The following is a 9,553-nucleotide window of genomic DNA, read 5'->3' as shown; positions in this document are numbered from 1 at the left end:
GGTGACCCATGTGATGATGTTTATGAGTGTCCATGGCGCCATCACAGGTATACCACTGTGATGTCATTGAGACCAAAGGGGCTGTAAGGTCAAAGACAAAGAAGGCAGCAGCCTGTGGGGTGGGAGAGAGAGAGAGAGAGAGAGAGAGAGAGGACACTGAACAGCAATGAAACACTGAATATTCAGAAGTGATTCATTTTTCAGTAATGCATTTGGCTGAGTCTTGCGCTCCTTGCATGGTTCAACAGACAAGCTGAAGCTGAACTGAAAAGCGGCTTTCATGGAAGCAGCCACAGGAAGGACTCCAGAGGCACCTTCAGCAGTGTGCCAGGTTTGTATTCTTGTAGCTTTCTGGGAGTGTAGTGCTTTGTCAGTGGGAGCCAGACATAGACAATTCTCTCTGTTGCCATCAGTCATGTGAGCTAGCAGTAAGAGAATCCAGATCTTGAGGATATCCACCAGTCCAGCCTTCAGCTGTAGCTGAACTCATGGTTGCTTCGCTTCACTTCCATTTACCCAGACATTTTAGTGTTATTGTTATTATTACATCGCTAGAAGGTCAGTGGAGTCGAATTTTGGCAGGATATCAAAATGTGCTTTTTATAAGTGTCTCTAGACCAGCTAGCAGGTGTTCTGTGTGCCAAATGTCTTTGTGCGTTGCCAGCATCATAAAATATACTGAACTGACTCTGACCCTTAATTTCTGTTTCTGTTTCATCATGAACTGAACATTAAGGTGAGAACCTTGAAGATGAGGTTGGTGGGACCCAAGCCAAACGTGCGAACGATCCAGTCTAGTGGTTGCCTTGGGTAGTTTTACCTGAACGACTTCTGCCTGAATCCTGAGAATCTCAGCTCTTTAAGCTTCTTGCTTTCTGCATTATTGGAGCTTCAGTCCATGAGAGAAACCCTGTTGACTTCTTGACTTGTTGGTGTTGCAGAATTCTAGCCATGTGCTCCCCTCCCAAGTATGGTTGTATTGTCTAGGGTGTGGATATGGGAACTGAACCAGCAAAAAGCCCAAGGAAAGAGTAGACAGGTTGGAGCTGTTGATGAAGATGTCAGGTCCAGTTCAAAGAGGACAACTGATGGGAAGAAGTAGAAAGAAGGAAAATGAAGCTACCTGGGGCACAAAAGTTAGGAAAATACAGGCAGAGAAGATGGACAAGACTGGGGGAATGTGTTTTTTTCCCCTGGGGGTACGCATGGGTATGCATATCCCTAAACATTTTGTGAAACTTTGTACTTTTGTCCATTTACTGTATTCATTTCCCCCAATTAGAACTATAAAATGGTGGTTTTCTTGAGTCAAAATGAGAGTACCCCTAAACATATTTTTTTTTGGGGGGGAGCATTGGTCATATGAATGAAGAAAATAGGAAAGAAGAGCTGATTCATATATTACATTCGAGAAGGAAAGGTCCCTGTGAAGTAGCCTTGCAAATAAATCCACAAAATTACTAGCTGTTGATTTTACTTACCCATTTGTGCATACTTGGCAATGTAAGTCATTGGTGTCACCAACAACCTGAAAAGACACCAGGTGCCAGAAAATGGAGGCTCAGGTTATATATGTGTGTGTGAATAAACCATATACCATAAAGGCACTACAGTTTCCACTGTGCCTCATTTCCAAAGGAAACATGAACCCTGGATAAGTGCCTGGAACTCCTGGGATCTTGCACCACTTAGAGTTTGAGGAGGCGTGTAACAGTATTTTGACTGATAATAAGAAAGAGAAGCACACTATGAATGTAATTTCTACAACTACCCCCAGGTGTTAAGCAATGGGGGCAGAGGTGGGAGTTAGCTACTTCTTGGGGGACTGTTTCACCTGACTCAATTCTACTGTCCTGAGAAATAAGAGCACCCCCAAAGTGAACAATTGGTGCACCAACTTGTTCTCCAATTAATTTGATTCAGAAACAAAGCACTTATAGGGTAATTTGCAACCCGAAAACTGTTGTGTATATAGAACACTATTCCTTTTAAGTCATTAGGCATAATTTGCTTTGCTTACAAGCACAGAGAGTGTGCTTGTAAGCAAAGCAAATTATGTTTTGCATTTTGCCTTAGCATTTGGAAGCTTGGAGAACAGAAATCTTACTTTACATTTTTTTAAAAAAGATGGCTCCTGTAGGTTTTCACTCTGTGATACTTTTTTTAAACCTTTTTACTTCATCAGCTCTAGCACCGTGAAAATACTAGTATAGGTTGATTAATGCAAGTGAGAGTTTCCTTCTTTAAAAAGGGCAACTCCTGGAGCACAAAACAGTTAAATACAATCACTACCAGCTTCATAATACTGTTTAATCAAGGCTGCAATGATGGTATTTTTCTTCATGCAAGATAAAGCGTTAGTTAAGGGGTAATATCATTGTTTTACATGCTTTCTGGTTTTAATAAGCATTAAGTCTCTAAGATGGCTGCTTTTCAGCATGTCTTAAGCATCTCAAGTGGAAATTTCTAAGGGTACTTTCAGCCATTTCAGCTGCCATGGATATATATATATATCCATGGCAGCTCCCTAGACTCGTCATCCTGTTTTTTTTCCTCCTGGCTGCAGCTGAGCTGGGTTGTTTCCAGTATTGCCAGAAACAACTTAATTTGTTTAAAAGTGACCCCCGATGTGTCAGTCTGAAGCCTGGGTTCAGCAGGGTAAACTGCTGGAGGTTGTTTTGAATGGCTGAAAGGGCTGTTTCATGCTCCTAGGCTATAGAGGCAGCCTTTTCACAAGCATAGTGGCAATTAATGCTGTTTTTATAATGTCTGTTTATTTGCAGATATATGCAAGTCTTCAAAGCAGCAGAAATTTCCCCCAACCCGAAGAAGTGAAGAGGGACTCCACCTTACCCTGGGCGCCTTCTTGCAAGCTAGCAGCAAAACTTCGGCTTGATTCTCCTTTGCTGGCTGATCGGTCTACATCCACGGAGCAGAGCTGTGTTGCATAGCCAGTAGCTACCAGACAAAAAGGCTGTCCAAAGGCCTAGAGTGGGTGGGTGGGGATTAGAGGACCTCTCCGCTTTGTCTGAGCCTCTTTGGTGCAAGAGCAGGATCCACAGTAGGGCAATGGATAGAAGGAATGGGCAGCATGGAAAGGAGAGCCACAGGAAAAGAAGCAGCCCTGTTGTGGAAGTGGCAAGCTGCTGGCTTCCCCTGGTGGCCAGTTCCCTTGGCCCTGAGTGAGACAACCAAATTAGTGATAGCCTGGTCATAAGTCAAGGCCTCTAGTATCTAAGCATAAGGAAGGCAAAGGAATGTCAGGCTTCAGGGAATCAGATCCCTCCCCCGGTGGCAATAAGCAGATCAAACGAAAGGAGCGTTCTTACCAGTTAGTTTCTTTAATAATCACAGCAAGAGTCAAAGGAATGCATATCTCTCTAGAAATGGCGTTGCTCCCAGTAAAGGTTCACCCCCTCCGACCCCATTAATCTACATCACTCCTACGTAGAGATGGGAAGGACTGGGGGTGGCGGAAAAATTGGGGGGGGGGAGGTTTTTTCCCCTTTTTTCGTTTTTCCTGGAAAAATTGGGGGGGAGTGCCCATTTTTCCAGGAAAAAACGGCTTTGGGGGGAAAGGGGGAAAGCGGGGGGAAACCTGGTTTTTCCCACCACCACCACCCCGGCCTTCCCATCTCTACTCCTACGTTGGGTAATCTGAGCTTGTTGCTGCTGTGCTCTCTATCATATCTAGTCTTAGGCGAAGGGGGGGGGGGTCAGGAATGCAGTCCAAGGACACTGAATCTGCCAGTTATTTTTCTCCTGGTGTTTCCTCTTCTAGTTGTTCCTCACCCAGTATTTCCCAGCTTTTGTCCCCTGGGCCATGCCCCTCTAGAAATCACTGTTCTAAATCAACACTGTCTTCCTGCCCTTAGGAATGTTCAGCAGAAAGGGGGGGTAGCTCCCAACATTCCTCCTCAGCCCAGCCCCTGACAGGGAAGCAGGAGACAGGTAAAGCCGGAGAGCGAGATAAGAAAGGCAGAGGACAAAGGGGTTTTTGGCTGTTCTGTATGGAGCTGATGGAAGTTGGAGTTCCATAACTTATGGGGGACCATAGGTTACCCACTCCTGCACCAGACCCTTGTACCATCCCTCCCCTGTCTCCACCCCAGCAAAAGAAAATAAACAAAACTGCATTTGTAAATTGGGAGCATCCAGTGTTAGGGTGAGACCCCCACCGCATTCCCTCAGACAAGGGGTATCTAAATTGTCAAGCACCTTTCCAGCAATTGATCCTGACCTGCGTGAGTCTCGGCTGACTTGAAACGGGTTGCGACTTTTCAGACAGCTCCCCTCCCCAGCCCTGCAATTCATATGCTTGCCCCCTCCCTCGCCCTTAAAGAGGCTCGTCGTCTCCAACGCAGAAAGAAATATTGTGAAACCGAAGAAAGGCTTCTTTGCCTTCTGTGCTCTTCTGGGAAATAATACGTCTCTGAGGTCTGCTTGTGGAAAGAAAAGGCTTAAGAAGAAACAACAGAATTGGCAGCGGTTGTGAATCCTGGAAAGTTTGTCTCAGTTCCCAGACAGAAGGAACTGATTTACATCTAGGTGACCAGAAGCAAAGCTGCAGTCCCTTGAACATTTGCATTTTGGATGGTGCAGCTTGTCTTATAGGGGAAGAGAAAAGCTATACCTACTTGAAATCTGGGGCAGATGGGGCTGATCAACCTGGAAAGGTGGCCCATCTAGGAGAAGGAAAACTCTGGTCCAAACCTCTGCTGCCCTGCAGAGTCCTGTCTAGTCAAATTGTGTGGGATCAATTCCAATCTGTTACCTCCGAGGATGTGGACAGGCTGCTTGGACGAGTGAAACCAACCACCTGTCTCCTTGATCCTTGCCCATCCTGGCTTATAAAAGCTAGCCGGGAAGGGCTGGGCGATGGGCTTCGTGGGGTGGTGAATGCTTCCCTCCGTGAGGGAGCCTTCCCAGACCCGCTGAAAGAGGCGGTTATTAAACCGCTTCTTAAAAAACCATCTTTAGATGCGGCCACGATGGCCAACTATCGCCCAGTCTCAAATCTTCCATTCTTGGGCAAGGTGATTGAGCGAGTGGTTGCTGAACAACTCCAGGCACGCCTGGAAGAAGCGGACCATTTGGATCCCTTCCAATCGGGATTCAGGCCTCATCACGGGACTGAAACTGCCTTGGTCGCACTGGTTGATGATCTCCGGCGGGCTAGGGACAAAGGTGAGAGCTGTTTCCTAGTTCTGCTGGATCTCTCAGCGGCGTTTGATACCATCGACCATAACATCCTTCTGGACCGTCTTGAGGGGCTGGGAGCTGGGGGCACTGTCATACAGTGGTTCCGCTCCTTCCTCCTGGGCCGTGTTCAGAAAGTGGTGGGGGGGGATGAGTGTTCAGACCCTTGGGCTCTCACTTGTGGGGTGCCTCAGGGTTCTGTCCTCTCCCCCATGCTTTTTAATATCTATATGAAGCCGCTGGGAGAGATCATCAGGGGGTTTGGACTGGGTGTTCATCAGTATGCAGATGACACCCAGCTCTACCTCTCCTTTAAATCAGAACCAGTGAAGGCGGTGAAGGTCCTGTGTGAGTGTCTGGAGGCGGTTGGAGGATGGATGGCGGCAAACAGATTGAGGTTGAATCCTGACAAGACAGAAGTACTGTTTCTGGGGGACAGGAGGCGGGCAGGTGTGGGGGATTCCCTGGTCCTGAATGGGGTAACCGTGCCCCTGAAGGACCAGGTGCGCAGCCTGGGAGTCATTTTGGACTCACAGCTGTCCATGGAGGCACAGGTTAAATCCGTGTCCAGGGCAGCTGTGTACCAGCTCCATCTGGTACGTAGGTTGAGACCCTATCTGCCCGCGGACTGCCTCGCCAGAGTGGTGCATGCTCTGGTTATCTCCCGCTTGGACTACTGCAATGCGCTCTACGTGGGGCTACCTTTGAAGGTGACCCGGAAACTACAACTAATCCAGAATGCAGCAGCCAGACTGGTGACTGGGAACAGCCGCCGAGACCATATAACACCGGTCTTGAAAGACCTACATTGGCTCCCAGTACGTTTCCGAGCACAATTCAAAGTGTTGGTGCTGACCTTTAAAGCCCTAAACGGCCTCGGTCCAGTATACCTGAAGGAGCGTCTCCACCTCCATCGTTCTACCCGGACACTGAGGTCCAGCACCGAGGGCCTTCTGGCGGTTCCCTCACTGCGAGAAGCCAAGTTACAGGGAACCAGGCAGAGGGCCTTCTCGGTAGTGGCGCCCTCCCTGTGGAACGCCCTCCCACCAGATGTCAAAGAGAACAACAACTACCAGACTTTTAGAAGACATCTGAAGGCAGCCCTGTTTAGGGAAGCTTTTAATGTTTGATGTATCATAGTATTTTAATATTCTTTTGGAAGCCGCCCAGAGTGGCTGGGGAAACCCAGCCAGATGGGCGGGGTATAAATAATAAATTATTATTATTATTATTATTATTATTATTCATGAGAAAGGCTTTGGGAGTACAGTGGTACCTCGGGTTACATATGCTTCAGGTTACAGACGCTTCAGGTTACAGACTCCGCTAACCCAGAAATAGTACCTCGGGTTAAGAACTTTGCTTCAGGATGAGAACAGGAATCATGCTGCAGCAGCGTGGCGGCAGGCCCCATTAGCTAAAGTGGTGCTTCAGGTTAAGAACAGTTTCAGGTTAAGAACGGACCTCCGGAACGAATTAAGTGTGTAACCAGAGGTACCACTGTAAACCGCAAAAACCTGTACCTGCTGCCTTGCAAGGCATCTTCATGAGAAGAAAGGGCAAAGGCACAAGCCCTACACAAATCTAGAGTGGAGTCCCTAAGAAAGTTGGATGGCGTCTTGTACACCTCCTTCTGGCAACTCCTGCAGCCAAGCTGGTACCAAACATATTGCTCTGCTTTCCTTTGGACCACATCAGTGAGGCTGAGAGGGGGGTCTTGTTATCTGGGCAGGACCTCCATACACACTATGCAGGTTCATGCGCCAGGGAAGTCACTTTGGTGATGCTAACCAAATACCAGGGAGGGACAGATCACTCTTGCCAGAAGTCTGACTTAGTCACTTGTACAGGATTCCCTCCTGCTTCCTTCCAGCACACCTTCCATTTCAGGTTCCCTGTCCTGCTTTCACCCTCCTTCCTCCTCCTCCTCCTCCTCCTCCTCTGGGCCCACCTCTATAAATTCGGCTGAGGGCTACATGTAGCACCCCAAGCTGTATGTTGCCCAGTCCTGCCATAACTGATCACCATAGCATGATGATAAGAGACACCACATTTAACACAGACCATGCAAACCCACCCTTTTAAAGGTTGAATGACACCCTAGTTTTATTGCAATGGCATTTTGATCTCAAAATTACCTCATGGATGAGAGAAAGATCTCACACACCCGTTTGCACTTTATTGGGGCACACAGCATGGGGAAAGCAGTTTCTATAAATCACAAACTTGGGAAGCCGGTCCTAGAATGTATGAACGCACTTAATGTACGTCCCAAGTTCCTAAAACTATGCCAACAGTAGGAGAAGCACACACACAAAAAGCCCACCAGGGGAGGCAATGAATAACCTGATCTTTGCCTATTTTATCTTGCAATGTTAGGTTAGTCATTATTTCACTTGGTGCTCTTCCAGAAAGAACTGACGCCATAGATTTGGCTTCGCTGTTGACATCTGTGGAATCAGTTGTACTATCAAATGCAGGCGTTGTTGTGGCACCGAAGGAGGCAATTCTCGCAAACTGGAAGGTCCCAGCATCACATCATATGGGCTTCCGGTCTTAAACAGCTGCACAGTGTTAACTGCGCCTTGCCCAACAGTTACCACGTCCAGTTCAGGGACAGCCTCATTCTCCTGGAATGGGGAACCACCTCCATCAGTATGCAAGAGCCTTGCTTTCTATGTGAGAGGGACATTATAACTGTAGTTTTCAAATGTTTTCCTAATGGATTCCCTCGGTAGCATTTCTGTGTTTGATTGGAACCCACCCCTCAATTTCTATGGAAATTTACACAACCCTTAGGGATCTATTCAATTCTGCTACCAAGAGCCTTAATTGTGAGATGTGATCTGAATCAGCAACTCTTTCCAGGGTCTTCACTGGAAGCCAAAAGTGTTCCAAAGTGGAAGTGTTCCCTACAGGGGAAGAAACACGTCTCTGTCTTGAAGCTCTGCTGAAACAGACAAGAAGATAAAAGAGATTTTATTCACAGCTAGCTAGGAAGTATTTTCCAAAGTGCATTGTGAGATATATTTTCCAGAGAGTGTGTTACTGATCTTCAATTGATAGGTTAAGACATCTAGGGTGGGTAGCACCCCTGACGTCACCGGGACTTTTTGTTTTGTGTTGTCTAACAGAGGAGGAAAGAGAGAGAAAAGCAATGGCGAGAGAGGAGGAGAAACAAGTTTGGGCAGGGGGAGAAAGTCATAACAGTATCTTTCTTTCTATATAGTAAAAATGCAAGAGTGTCATCATGCAGCCCCCATTGGAAGATGTAGTGCCACATCACAATCACTGCATGAAGTCAGGGCAGTGTAGGTGAGCAAAAGGGAAGGCAATGGCTGTGGCAAAGGAGTGAGAAGGGAGAGAGAGCAATAAAGGTGAGTCCCCAGTCTGAAAAAGTTAAAGATTACAGATGTAATCTAGTAGATCAGAGCCTTGGGCAGCCACACCCATGTCTACATTTGGAGGGCTGGAGCGAGAAGCTGGAGTTGCAGAAAGCAGAATGGAATCTCCTGTATGGAATGATAAACAAGAGCATTCCAGAGGTCTCGTGCAGCCAGCCAATCACAGAGATTGGCTCATCTCAGACCTTGAGGATCCTCAGAAAATGGTGTTTCTGCTGGGTCAGACTCAGGTTTCCGTGAAAATGGAGCATAGGAAGCTGTCTTATACCAAGTGAGTGCATGGTTCATCATCTGGGCTGACTGAATGAACCTGGGACCTCCCGTATGCAAAGCATGTACTCTACCACCAAGCTCTGGCCTTCACTCATGCCGCACTCCCAATGCCACACACAGCCATGCTTAGCCGTTAGTCAGGCATTAACAATGACCCACCCAAATTCTTCACTTGATTGGCCTCTGTTATTGCTCTTAGTCCAGGGAAAAAACCACCACATTCTCTTCCCTGCCTAAATTGCATTCTAGTTCTCTTTCTTTCTCCAGCTTCTGAACCAACAGGGAGACATTGTGTGTGCTGCCATGCAAAGCCTTGCCTCTGAGGAATTGATGTTGACCTCGTGTTTCTCCCTCAGCTTGCACAGGGCCGCCACGGAGAAGCGATAAAGCTCGCAGTGAGAGCTTAAAAGCTGGGGAGTTTTCATTGTCTGTCTGCAGTACGGCTATCTCGCAAAAGGCCAGAAAGAAAGGCAGCCTCAAAAGTGCACCTCATTAAGGGAGAGAATGTGAAGAAGCATATTTCTTGCCTGCTGCGAGAGCCAGTGGGGTCAGGGATGCAGGGCTAGGAGACAATTCCATCCATAAAATGGGAAACAAAACCAAATATGTTGCGAGGATTTGTTTCATCACTGGATAGCTGGAAAACATTTTCTAATGACCAATTAGACTTGCCTCTG

The 9,553-nt window shown here is 47.2% G+C and overlaps 1 long non-coding RNA gene across 1 annotated transcript; it reads left to right on the top strand.

Moving 5' to 3' along the window:
* The first annotated feature begins 97 nt into the window (after positions 1-97).
* On the top strand, positions 98-3,422 carry LOC308478252. The gene is made up of 2 exons (XR_013986973.1): positions 98-331; positions 2,784-3,422. It is a non-coding gene; the product is annotated as an uncharacterized lncRNA (long non-coding RNA).
* The last annotated feature ends 6,131 nt before the right edge of the window (positions 3,423-9,553 follow it).

The sequence above is a fragment of the Podarcis pityusensis genome, assembly GCF_964106645.2.
Source record: "Podarcis pityusensis genome assembly, chromosome: 5".
NCBI classification, from domain to species: Eukaryota; Metazoa; Chordata; class Lepidosauria; order Squamata; family Lacertidae; genus Podarcis; species Podarcis pityusensis.
Note: the sequence above shows the minus strand (reverse complement) of the source record. Positions and strands in the feature narration are given on the sequence as shown.